Below are 24,026 nucleotides of genomic sequence, written 5' to 3' on the forward strand. Positions count from 1 at the left end.
TATTTAGTGAGTAGGGATCGTCTATATTAATAAAGTATAGGTCCAGTAAAACGGCAGCTCCGATGAGGCATTTGCCTCCAACCTTGTCCCTACGTCCTTTGCTCTGCGTCCTCGCTATATATAGAATACCTGGACGTCACAAAGCAAGTATGCGCATATTCGTCATGTCAAACAGAAGGTACAGACTCAGTTATCACACAGCAGAGCTACCCCTTCAGGTTTTAGCATACCTTAGGTCCACTGCTTAAATCTTGCTTAGATTAGATAATTGAGGAAGCGAGTTAGGTATCACTACAAACATCAGCAAGATAGAGGGAAGACCACATTTGAAGCCAGCCTGTAAGGGATCTTTCTGTACCCTAGGCCCAGCTGCCAGTTCTCAAATGGATGATGATATTTCACTTTGGTTGTTATGTACAAACTCACTCACTTCAGCTGTAATTTATTTAACTCACCTCTCATCTCTCTTCTAAGGGCCTCATTACATGTCTTTTGCAACCATGGAAGGTAAAAGCACATGTGGTGTACCAATAACATTAGGTTCCTGTTTACAGGTTGCACTGATTTACTTGCCTCAGAAGTAGGAAGTAATGTACTGCTCTACCGACTCCCCTTGTCGCTGCATCCTTTTCCCAAACTGGTACCGGCTTGAGAACTGTGTTTACCTTGGGCAGGTAATATAAATCAAGATTTTTTATGCATATTGCATATTCATTGAGACCAGCTGCATCATTGACTGACAAGTCAGGTAAGTTCTCAAAATATTTCCTGCCCTTCAGTACCAAGGCAGTGCATTAATAGAGACATCTTTCCTTTTGCACTGAGAGAGGTACCACACACTTTAGCATAATTGACAAATACTTTTTTCAATTTTTGCCATTTTATGGGAGGATTACCAGGAGAAACCAAGAAAAATTGTGCTGCTGGTACGTTCTGCATGATCTTTCTTAATATGGAATGAAAAGATTGCCTTTGTACTGTTTTGTAGTGGTTGACTTTGTGTATGTGCTTAAGATTGAGTGTATACTTGTTGTGTAAGTTTGAAAATTGCGTGCACACCTGTTTTAGTAAAACAGGAATGCACAAACTTTCACTTTGGGTGTGCCTATTACCATTGAGAAGGCACGTGAAATAGTGTTATTTCAGTAAGTTGGTGCGTGCATCACTGTGGTGTCCGCACTTTGGGTTGTAAGGTCTTCTTGGTGTGCGTTTCACTGCTGGGAATGCATTCGATGATCCTGGTGTGCACGTCACGCTTAGGCAAGTAAACAAAGTCCGTTCCAAGGATCCGGTCCGTCACTGGGAACACACTAGAGACACGTGGTGTGTGCGTCTCCGCATCGTGCCTGGACAAACAAGCAAAGTCCATTTCCAAGGATACTGGAAGCAACGCCCGATAAAATGCACGTGCGCACTCGTCACACGCGCGTCCTGTCTTTGCCAAGGATACGGAAAGGGACGTGTGATACAATGCGCATGTGCACTCGTCACACACGTGCGCCCTGTACTCGGGCTTCCTGCCTTGCTGACAAATAAGGTTGCGGCCCGCTCGAGGTGACAAATCCTAGCAAATCAATGAGAAGTCAACTTCTGCGGGAAATGAGAAGTCAACCTAGTTCAAATTGCCTCTAGTCTCCGATGCTTCCTCTCCGTGGAGTCGAGGGTAAGCGATTGCGGTCAAGCGCGTAGATGCGCTGTGTTCACCACCCTCAGTTGGGGATTCGCACTTTTCTGTAGTCCCTCGTCCCCAAAATGAAGTAAGGACACATGAAACGTAGTAAATTGTTGATTGATGATCCTTTTATTGTTCGTTAAGTTGATATCAGAGAAGCCCCATCCTGCCAGCAAAGCGTCTCAGAGCAACTGTCAACCACATCTCCCTTGTACTATGTCATGATGCATTCTACATTCCAGGAACACGTCATGACTTAGTTACAGGGTTCCCATAGTTACAGAACACTGTGGACGTACACCAGTGCACACACGTTACCACAGATCTCTGTTTATTTATCATGTCTTTCCCCTCTCTGCCTCCTTTCTCAGATGTCTCTTTCTAACATCTGTCTCATCTACCAACCATTGCTTTCTCTCTTTTCTTCACATTTGTTTTTCCGTGTCTCCTCCTCACAACTCTCCTAGATGTCTCTATCACCTCTTTCTACCTCTTTCTTATGTAATATCCACAGCCCAATAAATGGAAGGAGACTTCTGGACACTACCTTTTCATTAATGTGGTGCAAAAGTTCCCATCACCAAATACATAATATGTCTGGTCCACCCAATGCTCCCCACACTCCCACCACTAAAAAATCCACACTAGCACAGAACGTTTGGACTACACAGCACGCTCCTCTCAACCACTCCAGTCACCCACAAAATATCCACATCCTACAATTTAAAAAACAACAATTGTGGCATATACAGTAAACAACACAGTATTATAGCAATGTGTAAATCTGCTACTTGGTAACATGTAAAGTCCCTTGACATGGCTGGAAGGCTTCCATTAGGAAAAACCTTCCAGCCATGCCAGTCTATTCCTTGGTCTATTGGGATATTGTCTATCTTGTTCCTTCTGCCTTTTCTCCATGGTTGACCCATCCCCAATAGACAAATAGCATGCCAAATAATTTCGTTGACTATGATCAAAACCTACTTTAAATGTGACATGCACCACACTTCTGTAGTCTCTAACATTACAATATTTCTTTTGACTTGCTATTTCATAAGGTATCATGAACTTCACAAATCTTGGTTTCTTAATACATGCAATGCCTCCCACATTCCAGCTCACAAATGTGACTACATGCAACAAATCATAACCTCTCTTGGACACATGTTGATACATGTTCACGCTCTTCCTTGCTCCATCCTTCTTCATGATTTAATCCCTCAAAGGTAACCAAGTGGGAACCAGCTTGCTCCCTGCTGTTGCACCTCCCAGAATTTCAACAGTGATATTCCCATACCTGTATAGGAAGCAGTTCTATGTGCCCTTAGTGATTCTCTCAATATGTGTGAAAAAGATACATTATGACGCAATGCCCTCTGTACATGACTCTTCACCAATTTGTTCCTGGCCTCCGGCTAATTATTCCCTTGAAGGTGATAGAGAGCAGTACACTGGTATTCAATGCCCATACCTGCAAAAGTGAAAATGGTGCCTGCCTGGCAATCCTAATTTGGGTGTCTCCTGGGGAAATATAGTGGCCGTACACTAGGCGGTTGCAAGCATCCGATGGAGCAGGGTACCTCCTTAGCATGATGGGCCTGTCCACTCCCCGCTTCAAAATCCCTACACCTGCTTCTTTGTAACTATGGTGCCTGAAGTCTGCATGGCTCGTGGGTGGTGGGTTTCCCCGTTGAGGGGATATGGGAAGCCTTGTTTTTACTTGGGATCGTTCAATGGCTTGAACGCTCACCCTGATGCCAGTTGTTGTTCCTGGGATTCCCCACTGGGAGGAGGCAGCACAAGAGCTTCAAAGTGGTAGGACGCTCTGCAGCATCAGCACAAGTCTGGAAGAGTGGGCCCGGGCTGAGAGCTGGGCAGCAACAGGATACTGGGAGGACATTTTGGGGCTGAGAACCCCCAGACCACAAATGCTAATCTGTGGCAGCTGAGGAAGGTTGAAATCTTAGACAATAGAAGCTTGGGAGCAGCATCTATAGATGAGAAAGGCCACAACTTGGGTCAGACCTCAAGGAATTCACTCTGTTCTTTACACCCTGACTACTGTCAACAGAAATTTCAGAGGGAAAGCTTGGTGTAATTTTTTTCTCAAAGGGCCCCTGAAGTTATTATAAAACCCAAAAGTATTTGCATTTGAATGGGCACAGGGGCTTCAAGCCATAACGCTAAAAGACCTCCAACATAGCCCATTAAGGCATTAGGAGCTCTGGATAGGGGTAGGAAAAATTCCTCTATCTGTATTAAAGTGACTCCATCAATGAACTCCTTCAATGTCATGGCATCACCTGCACCACTACAGAGTGCAAAGGGGTGCCCTCTCACTGGAACTGGGGAAGTTTGGAGTCAGGATAGCATATCATCTGGCCTAGTCATGAGCTTCCCCACCCAGTATGACCCAGAAATTTGAGGCCCTTGCACCTCTCGAGAGGAGTGAGGAAGAGGGAGACATTTGTCAGGGAGAACAACAGGAGAAGGCTGCCCCCTCATTGGTTATCAGTGGACCACATAGGGCCGGGACAGGAGATGCGCACCCACATGGGTCACTAGCATGTATCTTGTTGGTTCTCAAGAAAGAGAGTAAGAACAGATTTGAGGTCTCTGAGGCCGACCAGATGGAAATTCAAGCCTAATGTCAGGCCCTGAGTCAAGAGTTGGATGGGGTTGTCAAATGGATCAGAGTGTTGAAAGAAAAGGTCATTCAGGCCAAGGAGGATATGCAAAAGAACGTAGCAGGCATTAATATGCTGGCTAAGCAATATCAAGCTCTCGGGGAGGATTTGGAAAGGATCAATAATCACTCCTGGAGGTATAACCTAGAGGAATAATCTCTGAATCCTGAACATCCCTGAAGCAGAAGAGAGTGGGGTCATGAAAAACCTCATAATATTGCTCCACAGAGATTCGGTCCTTATAGACTGGCCTAATATTAATCTCGACTAGGAAATTAAGAGAGCGCGTATGGACCTGTTAAAAAGAAATTCAAAGTGTCAAAAACCTGGGAAGATTCTTGTAAACTTTGTGCCCTATGTGGTGAACACGCTTACTTGAGGCATTGGCCTGAAAAATGGCCCCCTTACATACACCCTTAGTATAAGGTCTGACATTTATAAAGCTACAGACCAGTGCCCGAGGGAGTTCAGCAGGAGAACGGAGGAACTTCATAAACTGGCTGCCAAGCCACAATTAAAATTCCCTGCAATGCTTTGCATCATGTGAAACACTCAATTGTACAACTACTGCAGTTTGGAAGACAGTGATGCTCTGATTGAGCCTATTAAAAGAGGCACAAACTCCTGAGATAGCTCCACGATGTCCCGATATGGTGGGTTACGAGCAATGTAGTGTTGGGGCAGGAAGTCGGAGGGGGTCACACACTTTTAGTTTTCAGTTTTCAAAGTCTTCTTTCACTTTTCTCTCCAGCTGGATGTTCATATGGCATTCAAAATGCTAATTAGTGGTGGGAAGGTTTCCCAGGGAGGGGTTCAGGGCAGGGCAACAGGTGGGGAACATTGGGAAAAAAATCCCCCAATTTAATTTTAGACCTCATGATTACTGAGCTATTTCAAAACCACTCACAGTAAGGGGGATCCAGTGTGTCACAGGGAGAGGGATTGGCTGTGCGCATATTCAAAGGAAATGGGGACAGGCAGAGAGTTACTGTTTTTAAACTGGAATGTAAATGGCCTCTGGTCTAAGGGCAGGCAGAGATTGGTCCTCCAGTACCTCAAAGATTGTATGGCCCATAATATGATCTTACAGGAGACCCACTTATGGGCGATCAAGAGCAGAGCCCTGTATCTACAAACAAAGGTGGCTGAAGAATCCTATAGCCACCTACCAAGTTAAATATTCTAAAGAGGTAGCAGTCCTCTTAAGGAAAGAAGCAAGGGTGGAGTTGAACTCTAAAACTGATAGCGCAAGTAGGTGGGTCTTCACGTGGATGAGATGCTCCATCAATGACTTAGTATGTGAGGGCTCTTGTGGCCAATGCCAATGCCAGTGACTAATCCTACCTTTTGACCCTGGAGTGGAACCTATTGAAGTCCCCCACTACCGGTGGTCATGAGGGGGGTTAATACCCTGATGGATATTCATCTTGATAGATCAACTAGAAGGGATTGTCGCCCATACACCCAAGACTAAACAGGCTCTAAAAACATGTTACAGGCCCTAGGGCTTCTGGAAGTGTAGTGGCATCAAATGGGTCAGAAGAGGGGGTCTCAAGGCTTGATTACTTTTTTGTAGACAATCCTACTGCAAAGAGGGTCAAAGTGAAAGAGATCAAGCATCTGCTGGGACATATTTTGAACCGCTTGGCTGTGACTTGGCTTGTTTAGTGTCCTCATCAAGAGGGGAATCTTAGATGGCCTGTCAATCTCGCCCTTCTCTTAGATGCAGAAGGTAGGACAGACAGCAGTGAAGAAGTTGGAAGAGGCATAGCAGAATTATAAAATCAAGCTAGATAAGAAGTGCAGAGAGAGGTGGCAGGCCAAGTGCTCAAATCCTTAACTATGTCCTCCACAATCTTGTCTATGCCTGACCATCAACAGTGTTCTCTTAACTTGCTTTTGAGCCAAACACATCAATCGTCCTCTCACGCCTTCTGGTGGAACCTTCCTAACATTCCTGCAAATAATTCCATCACTTATATACAATTCATTCTTAAAAATCTGAAACTATTTCTCAAGATACTTACCTTCAGGCCACCTTTTGACTACAAATAAGTCTTATCATACAGCACAGCCTAATCCTGAGCTTCTTTTCAATCATACATCAACAATTCATCAAGACTAACCCAGAACATTTTAGTTTCTTCAGCTACCACCCTACTTCTACTGTCCGTAGGCAATCTGGAAAGACCATTCACAGCAGTATTTACAGAACCCTTCACATACTGCACTTCAAAGTTAAAATTACTCCTGCACTCTAAGCATCTACTTATCTGAGGTGTGGCCTGTACACCCCCACTGCAGGTAAACAGCTGTACTAGGAGTTTGTGGTCACTGTACACCACAAAAGGCATACCCCACAGAATCTGAAGTGTTGTATTGCCCACGTGAACTCAAGAGTGTCTTATTAACTGGATACTGCTGTACAGGATAAAGTTTTGTGACATAGAGATGTGATGATTTAGTAGCACCCACATCAAATCCACTTCATAAACTCTACTGTGAATTTATGTGAGGAAACTGTGAAACAAGAAATATTTACCTACTTGAAATGTTTAAAAATGGTCTTCAGTTGGGCTTCTTTTCCCTTTCGGACTTTGGTCAGTGAGGCCTACCTTTAGAGATAAGTGTGCTCCATTACATGGCAGCATCCTGGGTTCACTTTACATGCATAAGGTCAATTGAATAACCTTACACAGTTAATTCACATCACTACAATGTGTTCCACAATTTCATTTAAATGAAACACTTCAAACAATGCTGCCACAAAAAATCCTGAGGCATGTGATGCCACCGCCTGGAGATAATCTTCCACATGGAGGTTCAAACAGAGGCTAGAGATGCCAGTAGTTTCCACATTCACCATAACATTGTCTTCCTTACCATTTTCTATCTTACCTTGCAAATGTCCAGTGCAAAATCTCACATATTAATACAGGTTAACACTGTGATAATCATAAACCCCATATGCTTAACTCCATGGTTTGGTATATAATCTCTAGTCATCTGAGCTGATGATGGACCTACCACTACCTATCACAGTCTGCTCTTCAGCAATTGTGATGTCCACAGCCTGATGAATGAAAGGAGACTCCTGAAGATTGCCTTATCTTAAATGTGGTACAGAAGTTCCCATCAACAAATATATAAGCCTTGTCGATACCAATGCTTCCCACTCTCAATCCCCCTAAACAGTCCATACTAAAACATAATACACTCTTTAAACAAGACATTCCCCTCAACCAATCCAGTAACCCCTTAATTTTACCCTTTGTTTTTTTCTCATCTGTTTCTCATCTGTTTTCCCCTCAGTCTCCCTTAGGTGTCTTTTTAACATTTGTCTCTAACATCTCTTTCTTATTGGACTGTGTCAGAAATAGGGTTCCTGTTTGATTGAGGTGTGGTCAAGCGCTAACTACAGTCATAGTTAGGGTAAGGCACAAGCAAAGTCCAAATTAACCTGTGCTCATCCCCCTGGTAGCTTGACACAGAGCATTCAGACTTTACTTAGAGGCAATGTATAAAGTATTAGTGCAACACTTCAAACAGTTAAAAAGTGAAAACATCCTACAAAAATATCCCACACAGCTTAGAAAAATAGAGCAGAATGTAATAAATAAAAGATGGCCAAATGACAAAAATTCAAACAGAAAAACGTGAGTCATGAATTTTTAAAGAATAAACTGCAATATAGTACCTAAAAGCCAAAAGTGCGAACCGTGCCAATCTGGTCACGCCAGACCAGGTCAAAGTCAAAAGTTCAAGTCAACCATGATGGAGCATGGGTCAGATACAGCCCCAGATTAGAGCCATTGAAGTTTTACCTTCTCAAGTTTTGTGCCAGAAGTCCCATTTGCATCGAAGAAGTTTACTGGGACCAAGGAGAGTGATACTGGTGATGGTCAATGTGGCACGGGGAGCTGCTGGTTGTCGTGGACAGGCAAGCTGGAGCGTCACATTGGTGATTCACACGGGTGGATGATGCTTGCTGTGTGAAGAGGCAGACTTGTGGTGGCTTGTGTTGATTTTATATGCGAGCAGCACTGCTCTGGTGCAATTGGCCCATTTGCGGTGGAAAAGATCTCAAAAAGCTTGAATTAAAGGGCTAAAGAGTCACACCAAGGGCCTAGGACCAGATAGGCACCTCTTGGGGGTCAGCAACATATTGACGATGGGTCCAGGAGCTGTATGGACCTGTTATGTCCACCCCAGTGCCCAGGTTCTGGTAGGTGGGAGAAACTTCTAGACAGTGTCTTAGATGTGCACGAGATTCCCTACCTCCTCTGCCCTGGCTCCAAGTTGGCTGGGGCAACAATACAGGGTTGTTAGGCCCTTTAAGTGTGGACAGGACACTACCTATGTAGGTGTAGGTGAGGCTGTGTCCAGCTCCTCCCTCCCATCCTGCCTGAGATGGCCCATCAAGTCACACCTAAGCTCCCATTGTATGTGACTGTCTCGAGGAATACACAAAGCCCAGCTACACCCAGTTATGGCTGCAGACACCAAATGGCTAAGGAAAGAAATGCCAACTTTCTAGAATTGTATCAGAAAAGCTGACCTCATCATAAGTTATGATTTTGAATTAAGAGTCTAGGGACTCCAAACCTGAACAAGTTATGTCTTCCCATTTGGAAATTACATTTATGAAATGTTATAAGGCAAACCTCTAAAGTTATCCTATGGGGGAGAAAGGCCTTGCAGTAGTGAAAAATGAACTTAAGAGTTTTTCACTACAAGAACATGTAAAACTTAAAAGTACATGGCCCACTTTTTAAATACATTGCAATTTGCCCTCCGGGCTGTCCAGGGCCTACCCTAGGGGAGAGACATGTGTATTAAAAATAAAGGTTTTGGCCTGGTAAAGGGTTTATTTTGCCAAGCCAACATTGCAATTTAAAACTGCACACACAGGCTCTGCATGGCAGGCCTGGGACATGCTTAAAGGGCTATTTAAGTGTGAGTTAAAATCATTGCTGCAGGCCCACTGGTGGATTTTTACTTAGAAGCCGGTGGCACATGTAGTGTACTTTGCTAGAGACGTGTAGGTATATGAAATATGCCTATTTGGTATAAGCCAATGTTACCATATTTTAAGAAGAGAGCACAATCACTTTAGCACTGGTCAGCACTGTCAAGGACCCCTAAGGCCAACAAAAACAAATTCAGCAAAAAGGGGAAGAGGAAGGCAAAAGTTTGGTGTTTGCTCTGCAGAAAGGGTCATTTCCAACACATCCCCCTCCAATCTGAAGCAAAGGTAGATGAATAAATACCTTGATGAACCTCCCTGCTTAGTAGATAGAATGCAGACATTGGCAATTTACTGCAGGGGAACCTGTCAGTTCAACGCCTCTCTAAACTCAGTTGGACCCCTCTGTATATGCTTTCCTAAGCCACTGAACTGACCCATGGGGAACCCTTCTCCTCTCTGTGGACTCAATATGTGCAGCACCTGACCTTAACTTTCTCCTACAAGCTTCCCATTAGGCAGACATTACCACCATGGCTAACAAAGAGATGTGGCCCTTTCTACCCCTTGGATCAGACTTCTATCCCTAAACCAAGGAAAATTCTGCCCATAAGGACAACAAACAACAGAGGCCACTGACAGCTGTCAACAACCGTGTCACCAAGGGCTCTCTGACCTATGCCGTGTCTTAGATTGGGGGCAGTAGTACCAGGTGCTTTGCACCCTTTTTCCACTCTACCTCCGAACAGTTCAGAGGTGGTATCCTGAAACTGATCCTTCAATCCAGGGTCTATACCCTTATGCTGAATAGTTTTATTTTTTGTTCTGCCTCTATGGCAAGTTTCTTCTTGGTTTAAGCTCTCTCAGCCTTAGCCAGCCTTTCCTCCGGTAGGGCTTTGTCAGCCTCAGCTCTTCAGCAGCTTCAGGTCCCACTCAGCCTATCTTTGCTTTAACTGCTCAGGAGACAGAGTTTTGGAGGGACACTGCTTCCTGCATTAGATCCAGCAGGGGACTCCATATCTATGGGCTCCCCCTCTCCTCTGGAACCTTTGCCATATCATTGTTCTCCTCCTCCTCATACATCTCAGGGCCACTGCACTCTTCGGGCTCTGGTTTTGGACTGACGAGGTAGAACCAGGGCTCTGCATTCTGCAGAGAGTTGAAGGAGTCTTCCACAGAACTTTCCTAGAGTCATCACTCTCTTGGTCTTGTGGTAGACACACCAATCGGCGGACTTCCTCAAAGGCGCACAGGGCTGTCTGATGCTCTCCCTTAGTGGAGCTCTATCTCCTCACAGAACTCCTTCAGTTTCCTTGCTCTGTACAGTGACAGGCAGGTGAAATTTAGATCCATTCTGGTAATGTATCATAGGTGCAATAACAAAAGAGTCCCAAGCTGGTGAAGGTGAAGCCGGAGTCAAATTTGGAAAAAATACCAAATAAGAGAAAAAGGAGAATGTAAAAACTTGTAATGGTCTCAAATATGGGATGGCACTGTACAGACACAACTCCTAACCTCACCACTGATCTCCAATGTTAGAAATTGAGTTACTGGTTGACTGTGGTATGAGCCCTGATCAAGCAGCAGCCACAATCCTAGTCAGGATAAGGCACAAGTGTTAGACTTTTCATCCTTGGCGTGCTTACCCTTAACTTTTTGCCTCTGTTTTCCAGGCTGTTGATGTGTGCTGGACTCTGTTTTTGCTGTTTCTGTCACTCTGGGCACTTTACCACTGCTAACCAATAGTAAAGTGCAAGTGCTCCTTTACAAAATGTGTATGTAATTTGTTCATCCATGATTGGCAGATTTGATTCACTAGTTAGTCCCTAGCAGAGTGCACTAGAGGTGCTCAGGGCCTGTAAACCAAATGCTACTAGTGGGCCTGCAGCACTGTTTGTAGCTCTGTAATCATGTCTCAGACCTGCCACTGCAGTTTCTGTGTGTGCAGTTTTAAATGTAAATTTGACTTGGCAAGTGTACCCACTTGCCAGGCCTAAATCGTTCCTTTTCTTACATGTAAGACACCCCTAAGGTAGGCCCTCAGTAGCTCTAAGGGCAGGGTGCAGTGTATGGTTAAGGTAGGACATATAGTAATGTGTTTTATATGTCCTAACAGTGAAATATTGCTAAATTTGTTTTTCACTGTTGCAAGGCCTGTCCCTCTCATAGGGTAAAATAGGGGCTACCTTTAAATCTTATTAAAGTGTAGATTCCCTTTGGGAGCTGATGGACATGTGGAGTTTGCGGTCTCTGAGCTCACAATTTAAAAATACATCTTTTAGTAAAGTTGATTTTCGGATCATCGTACAGCTGGATTTCCAACGCAAACAGTGCTGGGCGTGTAAAAACAACGCAAGACCTGCCTGGACCCGAGAGTGCTGACAGGATCGATGCATCTCTCTCCTGCGGAGAGAAGAAATGACACGCCCTGGCCCGACATAAGGAGAAACGAGGCAAGGTCTCGCTAATGAGTGAAATTGACGCATCGCAAGCCCTTTTTGAAGCACACTCGCCTGTGCGGGGTTATTTTTGATGCATCCAAGGTAAATTTTCACGCTAACAATGTTGGTGTGTGTTTAAAACTACATAATGGCTCTTTTTGCTTGTTAGTTGATAACTTGACGTGTGTATTGTGGATTTTTGTTGTTTTGGTCTTGTTTTGTTTAGATAAATATTTTCAATTTTTCTAAACCTGTGTTATGTCATTTTGTAGTGCTTTCATTAAGTTACTGTGTGTGTTGGTACAAATACTTTACACCTAGCACTCTGTGGTTAAGCCTACTGCTCGTGCCAGGCTACCAAGGGGGTAAGCAGGGGTTAGCTGAGGGTGATTCTCTTTAACCCTGACTAGAGTGAGGGTCCTTGCTTGGACAGGGGGTAACCTGACTGCCAACCAAAGACCCCCTTTCTAACAACAAGCAACCCTGAAATTAACCTGTGCTCAACCCCCTGGTACCGCCTGGTAGCTTGGCACAGAACTATCAGGCGTAACTTGAAGGCAATGTGTAAAGTATTGTACAATATGTCAAACAGTTAAACAGTGATAACACAACACAAAAAGATCACAAACCAGGTTACAAAATATAGCAGAATGTAATAAATAAAACAAAACAAAATGACAAAAATCCAATCTGTAGATCCAGATATATGATTTTTTTTAAATAAACTGCAATATAGCTCCTAAAAGCAGAAAACGCCAACTGCGGCTATTTAGTCACACTGGACTGGGTCAAAGTAAAAAGTTCAAGCCAATCCCCCTGGTTGGTCGAATACAGTCCCAGATTGGCCCTGATGAAGTTTTTCTTTCTCAAGTCTTGTGCTAAGAGTCCCGTTTGTGTGGAAGAAGTTTGCCGGGAGCAAGGAAGCCACAGCCGGTGTGGGGCGAGGAGCAAGCCGGGATTCGTGGACTTGCACACTGAAGCTTTGTGTTGGTGATCCAGGCAGGCGATGCCTGCTGTACGAACAGATGGACTTGCAGTGGATTGTGCTGATTTTCTATGCGAGCAGCACAGTTCTGGTGTGAATGGGCCCATTTGCAGTTGCAAAGAACCCAAAAGCTTAATTAACGAGCCAGAGAGCCACACCAAGGGCACAGGCCCTGAGAGGCACATCTTGGGGGTCAGCAACCTGTTGAAGATGGGTCCAGGAGCTGCAAGGAGCCTGTAATGTTCCTGAGGATGAAATCTGAGCCACTCTGCTTTCCTGGGTTAAAGATAAGGTTGCAGGTCCAGTTCCTCCTCCCAAGGCAAGAGGTGATCAGGCAGAAGATCAGCACAGCAAGACAGTGGCTCCTTCAGAGTAGCATTCCAGCAGAGTGGCAGTACTTTCAGCAACACAGCAGTGCGTCTTCCTGGCAGTGTATCCATAGGTCCAGAATTCTACACTAGTGGTGGTGTCTAAGGACCAGGATTTATACCCCGGTGACCTGGTTTTGGTAGGTGGGAGAAACCTCTAGACAGTGGCTTAGAAGGGAAATAAATTCCCTGCCTCCCCTGCCCTTTCTCCAAGTTGGCAGGGTGGCATTTCAGGGTTGTAAGGCTTTTTGTGTTTGGACAGGTCACAGCCTATTTAGGTGTAGGTGAGGCTGTGCCCAGCTTCTCCCTGCCATCTTGCCCAAGATGGCCCATGAAGTCACACCTAAGCTTCCATTGTATGTGCCTGTCTATGAGGATAACACAAAGCCCATCTGCCTACTACACCTAGTGATGTGACCAGAGACAGGTTGCAGACATCTAATGGCTAAGGCAAGAAAATGCCAACTTTCTAAAAGTGGCATTTTAAGAATTGTATTTTAAAATCCTATTTCATCATAAGTTAGGATTTTAAATTAGCATTCCAGAGACACCAAATAGCAACAGTTATCTCTTCTCATTTGGAAATTATACTTATAAAATGTAAGAAGGCAACTCAAAGTTATTTATGGGAGCGATAGGCCTTGCAGTAATGAAAAACAAATGTATGAGTTTTTCACTACCAGGACACTTAAAACTTGAAAGTATATGTCCCATATTTTAATTGCATTGCACCATATCCAAGGTGTGCCCTAAAGGTGACATATATGTATTAAAAAGGAAGATTTGGGCCTGGCAAAAGGTTTCTTTTGCCAAGTCAACCTAGTAGTTTAAAACTGCACACACAGGCTCTGCATGGCAGGCCTATGATATGTTTAAAGGGCTACTTAAGTGGGTGTAAAAGCAGTGCTGTGAGCACACTAATAGCATTTAATTTACCAGCCCTGGGCACATGTAGTACACTTTACTAGGGATTTTAGTTAAATTGGGTATAAATCACTTCATAAGCTACCATGTTTTAAGAGAGACCACAATCACTTTATCACTGGTTAGCAGTGGCAAAATGCACATAGTGCTAAGGCCAACAAAAGCAAATTTTGCAAAAATTGGAAGAGGAAGGAAAAAGTTTGGGTTGCCCTGCAGAATGAGTCACTTCCAACAAACTGCCATTCTGTCTCTCTCAGCTCTCATCTGCTGCTTTCTCACACGCACACCTTTCTCCTCCCTTTCTCTCATAGCTGTCATCAGCTTCTTGACAGCTGTCCCCTGTTTCTCTTTCTCCTCTGCCTTTTCTCATCCCACTCGTGATCACTCTTCAGAACTGTCACTTGTGTCTCTTACCGCTATCTTTTTTCACCTCAATCATCCCCACACCTCTCTCCCTATCTCTCTCTCTTATGTGTGTGTGGTGTTCATTTACCACCTCTTCCAGCCTTTCATCTTCCCTTGCTCTGATTCTGATTCAGTTCCCTGGCTGCTCACATGCTCAGATACTGAAGAGCAATGCTGTCTTTTTGCTGGGTTCCTATCTGGTTGCAACAATTGTCTTTCAACAGTGTTAACAAGACTGGGGGGCTTATTTACAAACCTCTTGCGCTGCCAGTGCATCACATATGATGAAAAAGTGAAGCACCGACGGTGCAAGGGGCTTGTAAATAAGCCCCTAGGTGCTCAAAATAGGATCTGTGCTGCGTCTTTGCAGAGGGAAGGCTGTAGCCAGGAGAAGGCTGCTTCTATTACCATGCACAAAGGCTGCAGTGATAAATGTGGATCCCTCCCCCTCTGTGGGTAAAGCTAGACACCCTCCACTGTAGATAAACATGGGGGCCCCCACCTTGTTGGCAGGGGCGGCCCCTCTGATATCGCAGAGGAGCGTAGCCCAGCTTCTGAAAGGCAGCAGAAAAATAAAATGCTAATACAACTACTATTTCCATTTTATTTTTTGCTTCCTCCACATAGGGCGAGGCAGGGCAATCGCTGCCATCAGCAGCAGGGGGAGGAGTAGTGTGCACTTCTAAGTGCGCATGTCGGTTTGGCCAGCAGTCCTAGGCCGGCCAAACAGACATGTGCACTTATTACTCTCTAGTATCACAGCCCAGATGAACAACCAGTGCACTCTCCCAGTCCCCATCTGAGTGGTAATTCAGGTCACTCAAACCAATCCAGTTGCTTGTCTCATGCTGGGTAACTGCATGAGACAAGCGTCTGAATTGGATGGGGAGGGAAGTCGCACAGAAGTACCGAGGCAGAGAGGAACACCGAGCTGGCCTTCTTAAGGTAAGTGGTTTTATTTGATTTAATTAAAATTCCCACCACCCCACCCCTGCGTGAACATCCACCCTCCACTCCCCCAGCACGATCACCCACCTCAGCCGCGGGACCCCTTCCGCCACACCACCAAGTATTATTAAAAGTAGCTGTCACTGCTTGACGGATGTGGGTTTTTTATTATGTTCCTGAGTGCAAACAAAGCAAACAGGACACTAATTGGGTAGCAAAATACAACAATATTTAGGTTTCACTGGGTGCCTCAGTTCCCAGTGCATGCATAGTTAGACCTCTGCAAACTACAATCAGACGCCAACATCTGAAAAACTAAAATGTTACTTTTTTGCACACTTCAGTATTAACAATCGTGCTTTGGCTACCAGGCAGTGTTATTGAGGATACCATTTTAAGTCTATATTCATATGTTTTGAAGGTTCTGTGGGAAATGCGGAGACCAGTACTGTGCCTTTGGGTTATTTGCCCAGTATGGCAAATTTGACAAACATTTTTCTTCTGTTTTTCCTTGGCACAGTTCTTTGAGGTATATGTCATTGGAAATGTAATTTTTTTTCAACGGGGCATCCACGTACTTTTGAAATAATACTTCTCCATTCAACAACAGCACATATTAGATACAAACACTCTAAGTTTTCTTGAGCAAACACAATTCCAAGGCATAGAGTTGGCTAAGTATTTGCCACTTTAACAACACATCTATAGACCACACGCTCACAACACTGAATCAAAGTCACAGGGCGATGGTAACTCAATACAGTTCCAAAGTCTACTGGTACACATGTGTAGCCATAATATTCTATACATATCCATAGTGAAATCTAGCTAACCTCCATCCACCAAAATTCAATACTAAACACTACAAAAATAGCGGGGAGTTATTACCAATTGCACAGACATCACAAGCAGTGACATCGCAAATAGTGATTCTGCACCGCGATAATTTTCTCAAGTAGAAGAGAATAAACCGTTAATAATATGCGTGATTTGAAACAAATTACAAATGTTTAGGCTTGATGCCAAATAAATATAAAACCACTGAACATAAATATGTATTAAGAAGCTTGGGGGCATATTTATACTCCGTTTGCGCCAAATTTGCGTCGTTTTTTTCGACGCAAATTCGGCGCAAAACTAATGCCATATTTATACTTTGGCGTTAGACGCGTCTAGCGCCAAAGTATGAGTAAAGAGCGTCATTTTTTTGCGTGAACGCCTTCCTTGCGTTAATGAGATGCAAGGTAGGCGTTCCCGTCCAAAAAAATTACTGCGACGCAAATGCGTCGTATTTATACTCCCGGGCAAAAATCACGCCCGGGAGTGGGCGGGGCAAAAAACCCTGCATTTGCGCCTCTTTTTAACGCCTGGGTCAGGGCAGGCGTTAAGGGACCTGTGGGCTCAAAATGAGCCCACAGCTGCCTCCCCATGCCCCCAGGGATCCCCCCTGCCACCCTTGCCCACCCCAGGAGGACACCCAAGGATGGAGGGACCCACCCCAGGGACATTCAGGTAAGTTCAGGTAAGTATAAAAAAAAAAAAAATTATATATTTTTTTTGGCATAGGGGGGCCTGATTTGTGCCCCCCTACATGCCTCAATGCCCAATGACCATGCCCAGGGGACATATGTCCCTTGGGCATGGCCATTGGGCAAGGGGGCATGACTCCTGTCTTTACTAAGACAGGAGTCATGTAAATGGCATCTGGGCGTCGTTAAAAATGGCGCAAATCGGGTGGAGTCGATTTTTTTGCGTCAACCTGACTTGCACCATTTTTAAGACGCCCTAACGCCATTTTTCCCTACGCCGGCGCTGCCTGGTGTACGTGGTTTTTTTCCACGCACACCAGGCAGCGCCGGTCTGCTAGCGCAGGCTAACGCCATTCAATAAATACGGCGCCCGCATGGTGCTTCAGAATGGCGTTAGCCGGCGCAAAAATTTTTGACGCTAAACTGCGTTAGCGCAGTTTAGCGTCAAAAAGTATAAATACGGGCCTTGGTGTTCATGATGGTGTTCGTTATTTGGACTTAATTAATTTGGTTCCAGGGTTGACATGCAATTACAGGCAATAGTTTTTTGGTACATTCAAATGTGACATGCATTAGGTTTGTGATCTGAAGTGGCCTCCTAACTGGACGTACGCCTTACAAAAAAAAAACCAGAAAGGAGATTTTTAAAGTCAGTTTTACTTTCTACAAGTCATGTTTATAATTTATTGATCAAAATTTAATTTAGATTAGAAATAGCTAAACATATAATATTTTTCTAAGGGCATGTGAAACGTGGTCTTTGCATACGCAAACAGGGTTTAGAGAATACATACATTTGCTTTGTGAAATTGTTTAATTAATATGTTTCTTTCCTGCTTTGGCACCTCGTTTATACATGTAAAGGTCACGGAAAGAAGACTCTGTTCTCGACAATTCTTAAACTAAATAGGGCGTTGCCACAAACCCCTAAAAATGGCAGGAAATTGTCAGGAAAAGAAGAAAGAGAACTCTATACACACCTCTACTCCCAAATTGTATCCTCACTACATTAATATAGTCAAACGATGTCAGCCTACGTCTCATTGAGGCACCACATACTGAAATTTAACCATATATAATATTAACAGACCACTTTTAATTTCGTGGTCAATAATCCCAGAAAGTATATATAGGTAAATATATCTCATAAGAACTTGATTCACCCTCCTGCTACGAAAAAGACCAGCTAGACTGGCACCCAGCCTGCAACTAATCTGCCATGTATAGTAAGGAATCTATTTCAAAGTGCAGACGCAGTTAACATGCTGAGACAGTACGGGATTTAACATTACTGATTAAGACCATTGATAAGTGTTGGACTTAGCTCTCCCTACAGAATCACCTCCAAACTTTTTGCCTTCACCCCTCCTGTTTTTCTGAATTATTTTTTGTTGGCATTAGGTCTAACCTGTGCTGAAGCGCTTTTGCTTGCTCCCTAAAACATAGTAATATTGTAATACTGAAAGGTACTCATAAGTCCCTAGTATATAGTGGTATATGTACCCAAGGCCAAATAAATGATACCAGTGGGCCTGCAATACTTATTGTGCCATCCACTGATGTAGCACTTTAAAACCTGCCTCTACACTGAATTCCGTAGAAGCAAATCCTGTTCAGCGGGACCTCTCAGTAAAGATATCCAGCCTCTTGGATCCCTGATCAGCTACATTCTGCAGCTTTGTCCTGCTGGAGATTTTAAACTTCTGAAAAAGTGAAAAGGTCGCTAAGTAAAAATCTTCACTGCAACTCCTTCCAGCAGCTCCTCAACGATGATGCCTTCTCCTCAGAAGTTTGCTGCCTTGCCCTTCCAAATTCTACCTTCTCAAGTACTTTTGCCTGAAGTTTCTTCTAAGTCGAAAGCTAAGCTGAAACTGAGACCAATCCACCTAATGAACCACACTCCATCATGGTCCGCATTACCTTATGACTCTGCCCTGGTCTCCCACAAAAAGTTACCCATGATATGCCCTTTGCTGTTTTAGATGTTAATGTGCACTAAAAACTTAAAATATTCATAATTCTGGGTCGACTGATTAGGTTGAATTTGTTTTGGTGACATTTTATTTTTTTAAATTCACTCCATATATATTTTTGTAAATGTTTAGGACTTTTCTTGTGATGCACTTTCATATTGTTTGAGTGCTGGAAAGTACTTTACACATTACCTTTAAGTTAAGTCTGACTGAGTTTGTGCCAAGCTACCAGAGGGTTAAGAACAGGTTAATTTAGTGACTTGGCAAGGTCACCCTGGCAAGGATTGTGGTTGTTGTTTGAGTAGGCTTTTCATTCCAACCAAGAGCTCAATTTCTTATATTAGTGCTCAGTGTGGGATCCACTACTTGCACAATGCCACTCAGTGATTTTGTGGAGCATTATAGTCCCTAAAATAATCTGACATCAATTTGTTGTCCTAAATTCTCCTTAGTGTTTGATTTGGCTGTTTTTATCCTTTTCCAGATCTAACTATTGCATTGCATCCTTTTCGCTACAGTGAAGTTGTAGCTGAACAATGTTGATGGCCTCAGGAAGGTGGAGCTGCAGAGGCTCTGGAAGTATAAAGTGCTGTATGTGGGGAGGAAGGCCACAAAAGTGGATCTTCAGATAGCCTTCAGTGCCGTTGAGGAGGCCAGGAGGATGCAAGCCACACCAGAAGAGCGTGGGGAGGATAACCCTGCGGATAAAGGGATAGACTTGGAGGAGGAAGTGGAAGAAGAGGAATGCCTAGCCACAGGTCCTGAGCTGCAGCAAAAGTAGAAGCAGGACCACTTGCCACAAGAATTGTGGTACCCTGTCAGTACAGAGAGCAGTGTGCCCCCCCACAACATGACCCCTGAAGAGCTGGAGGACAGGAAAGCTGATACAAATTCCAAATGGAAGAGAAGAGATTGATCCTGGAGGAGAAACAAGCTAAGAGGGCCTTAAAGGACTAGAGAATGTAATTGGTTCACAAGGAGAGTCTTTAGGAGCTGGACATCAAGGTGAAGCAATGTACAAGTTCCAGCAGTAATGGTGGCAGCAATAGTTCAATGCTCAGTGGAGCCATGATGATCTGCATACCCTCAAGACCTTCTGCCTAGCTATGTTGTGGGGAATGACATTGATAAATGAGTTTCAGCCTGTAAGGTAGCCCTAAGAAAGTGCACTTTTCCAGAGTAGTATGGGGGAGAGGGTTGAAGTCTCTGTAAACACATGCCTACAGTGGGGAGGATACCCTGCTTATACTAGAGGTAGGAGACCAGATTGTTGTGGGTTCATTTTACACTCTGGTTGGGCACACATATTTTAGCTTAGCTTAGGCCTCCGGCCTGTGCCTTTTTACCTACATATGCGTTCTGCTGTCATTTATTTAGTTTAAATTCATTTTACTTGGCCTGCTTTTAGCTGGGATGTTTTTATTTTCTAATCAGCTGTAACTTTGTGATTCTGCGAAAGCTTTGTTATTATTACTTTGTGCACAACATTTCACCATGTACCTCTGTCCAAGATTGGCGAGTCCGAGTACATGGTAGCAATTGTCGCCACAAGAGTTTGTAAACAGTCTGACACTTATGCACTTGCCCACGTCAGGGCTTTTCAATGAAGGAATTTTGTTTTAAAAACACAGTATAGGTCAAGGGACAACAGGGAGGTCTTTCTAGCCAGGATTCCGTCCCCATTGCATGCCATTTCATTGCTGACCTCGGCCCTGTCTGTACAGAAAACCCCAGAGACGGTGGGCAGACCCCTATCCTTCAGGTAGTGGGGGTGGGTGCTCCTCTCATGGACTAAGTACAGACAGATTGGGCTATTGCCGCTGTGTTCTCACTTAGGAGTTAGGGATTAGGTAAAATTAATTTATGTATATTACTCCAATATGCTGGAACTGTTTATTTTCTTCTCGTTGGTCACCACCATTCTAATACTGCTATACCTCATTGCCCTAATAATTGCAGCTCATATATTTTGTCACAGATTGCAGTCTGTTCGATAAAGGTAATGATAACAATTCTGCTTCTCTTTCATTGGCAAGCAAGAGAAAGGGGTGAGGTTTGTCGCACGACTTGCCTTGAGAAGCCACCGAGAGCCGTGTTTCAGGGAGCCACAGATCACCTTTTTTCCAGGTTTTGGTGAGGTGCTGCTAGCTAGCCGAAAGGGTTGCGCCTACAGGTGCCAAGACGGCGTGGGATCGACTCAGGCACCCTACAAATGGTGGTGCTGCCGCCCCTAATCCAGCAGTCTTGTTCTAACAATGGGAGTTCTATGACAACTCAAGGTATGCCCCCATGAAAACCCTTCTTTTCACTAAGTTTGGGCTCACCCGAGAAAAGTACCGCATGAGATTTAGGGACAGCCTGAATCTTCCAAACTAGTCTAGGACTATTTTCCTAGATTATTCTAGTAAGGTACTGAGTGGTTGTGTGAGAGCCAGTAAAGAGAGTGATTTTAATGGGCTGTTTGATCTGATTTTGACAGAACACATGTTCAGTACTTGGTTTACAGAGTTGTGTCAACATCTAATTGCAATCTAACTTCACTTAGAGTGCTCGCAAAGGAGTTTCACCTCTGGATTTGTAGTAGGGTGTCTAAGAAGGTACCTGGGAGTGACCCAGGAAGAGTGGTTCAGCCCTCCTCCCCACAGCAGGGTGAGGGGGAGGTCCAAAGTGACACAGACGAGCACCAGAGTGAGATTGAGGAAAGAGTTTCTATGCCCCTTTTGAGAAACAAGGTGGAGGTTCTAGAGGGCAGGGCACATGGGTCCCCATTTTCAACTCCATTGCTTTGGGTGTTCCAAGTGAGGCTACAAACAAGGGGGCTCTGTCTGCACCAACAAACCACCCACTGGTGGGGGCTATACAGTATTTACCACTGTGGCATTAGTGGAAAGTAGTACCCCAGAGCAGAGGGTAGAACATGCTATAGTCTCTGTTATTTGTCGAATACACTAAGAGGGTAGACCTGTGATTGGAATCACCACTTCCATCAGATCACAGTAAATGAGAGCCCTGTCACTGCTCTGAGTGATACTAGTGGCAGCCACACTGTGGTAGTGGAAAGGTTGGTGTCTCCAGATTAGTATCTGCCAGGATAGGTCCGTATGGTAAGCCAGGCTCTTGGACAGGACTATATCTCTGATTGGCTCTGGGACACCTGGAGTGGAGTGGGGAAATGACCCAGAGGAGGGTCATAGTTAGTCCCCAGATGCCCATTGACTGCATTCTGGGAAATTAGTTACCACCAGTGTTAGGAGTGCTGGCAGAGGCGGCATTGCAGGTCACCATGAAATCTCAAATTTCTGGCGGTAATACTCCCAAAAGGATAGAATGGAGGTCTAGATGGAGGGACAGGAGGTGGAGACAGTCCATAGTGGGAGGATCAATGGATTAGGGGTTTCTGGCTCTGAGACCACAGCATCCTAAGACTCACCCTCGTGAGACAACTTCTGACATACAGGTGCTCCCTGCACTGTCACAGAGACATAGGGCTTGACACCTGCACTGCAGAGACCCCTAAATACACAGAGTATGTCATCCTTGAAAGGGGAATTGTTTCCGCCTTGAAAGCCTTGGCTTCCCAGGCACCTGTTCAGTCTCAGGCTATAGATCCTATGCTGAGATGCCGGTCTCAGGAAATCAACCCTGTACTGGTGTGAAGGAGAGTGGAAGTAGGGTGCCTAACAGCCAGAGCTGATACCCACCATTTGGAGACACCTCAGAGGACTGGGAAAACTTCGGAGCAAGTAGGGAACTTCTTGCCAGCCCCAAGGGTAGATTGAGGCCTACACAAGGCCCATGCTTGAAGCCTCCACCTGTCGGTGGATGGCCTGGGGACTGACTCATGATACCAGCAGCTGTAAGTGGAGTCTGGTGGTTGTTGTCCTTATGGCCAGAGTTTTCCTTAAGTTGTGACAGATGTCTGATTTAAGGGATAGTATGTGCCACATCACTTTGTTGGCCATGGTGGTACTGTCTGCCAGGTGAGATGTATCTCTACGCAAATCATGGTTAGGAGCATCACAGATGGGGTCCACACATGAGGAGGAGGGTTCCTTATTGATCAATCCAGTGACTTAGGAGAGAGTGTTATTGGACAGATCCATCTGGGCTTAGATAAGCATAGAACTGACAAGTGTTTTTGCAAAAGAGGGCCAAAGTCCACAATCTTTTGCCTAAGCAAGTAAAGCCATCCAGGTATTCATACGTCTATTCTAAGTTATGGCTGGAGGGGGGCCATGTTGGGCTCAACCTTCTCTATAGGGTCACCCCCAAACCTTTGTCCTTCACCCCTCCTGTTTTTCCGAATTCACTTTTGTTGACATTAAGACTTATGAACTTTACTACCCCTAACCCCTGCAAAAGTGCTTGCGCTCTATTTGTCTACACCTGGTTGGCACATTTAGTTTACTCATAAGTCCCTATTATATGAAATTATATGTACCTAAAGCCTGTAACTTTAATGGTACTACTGGACTCTGCAGGACTCATTGTGCCACCCGCTGAAGTATCACTTCAAACTTGTGTTAACAGTGTTAAACTGCATTCTTGACCTGGAGAAATTAACCTTTTGCTTAAACTTTTCTATTTAATAGAAATAAGTCACTCCTAAATTGGGCCCTAAAGGCCCATAAAACAAGGTGAATTGTATTTCAAAAGCAGGACATGTGGGTTTACGTTTTACATGTCCTGGTAGTGAAAACCCCTTAAATTCATTTTCCACTATTGTTAGGCCTATCTCTCCCATTGGATAACAATGGGTTATGTTATAACATCCCGTAAATGCTATCTTTTGATTGGTAAGAGGTAGACAAGTCATGTTCAGACTCAAATCATTATTTGAAATTATCTTTAATAGTTATATTGGATGTTTAGTCATAATCCTGAAAAGGCCTAATTTAGAACATCAGCATTTTCCTCTCCTAACAATTCCTGTTCTGCTGCCAGTGTCCGGGATCACATGACTGTGAATGACTCTGCTGTCAGGGTTTTTGTATGGCTGCCAGATAGTGAGACAAAGGAGACTCGGGGTAGGCAAGATGGGCCATTGGCTGAGGGCAGAACTGTTCCCTGCCACACTTTCACATCAAAGAGCTTGACTCCAACACACAAAGAAACCTGGCACTAGTCT

General features: G+C 44.4%; 1 protein-coding gene across 1 annotated transcript in view; it reads right to left on the reverse strand.

Moving 5' to 3' along the window:
* LOC138284407 (mucin-2-like) overlaps positions 1-24,026 on the reverse strand; it is a 1,933,778-nt gene that overhangs the window by 1,057,138 nt on the left and 852,614 nt on the right. The window lies entirely within an intron of this gene.

Source organism: Pleurodeles waltl, chromosome 3_1 (genome assembly GCF_031143425.1).
Source record: "Pleurodeles waltl isolate 20211129_DDA chromosome 3_1, aPleWal1.hap1.20221129, whole genome shotgun sequence".
NCBI classification, from domain to species: domain Eukaryota; kingdom Metazoa; phylum Chordata; class Amphibia; order Caudata; family Salamandridae; genus Pleurodeles; species Pleurodeles waltl.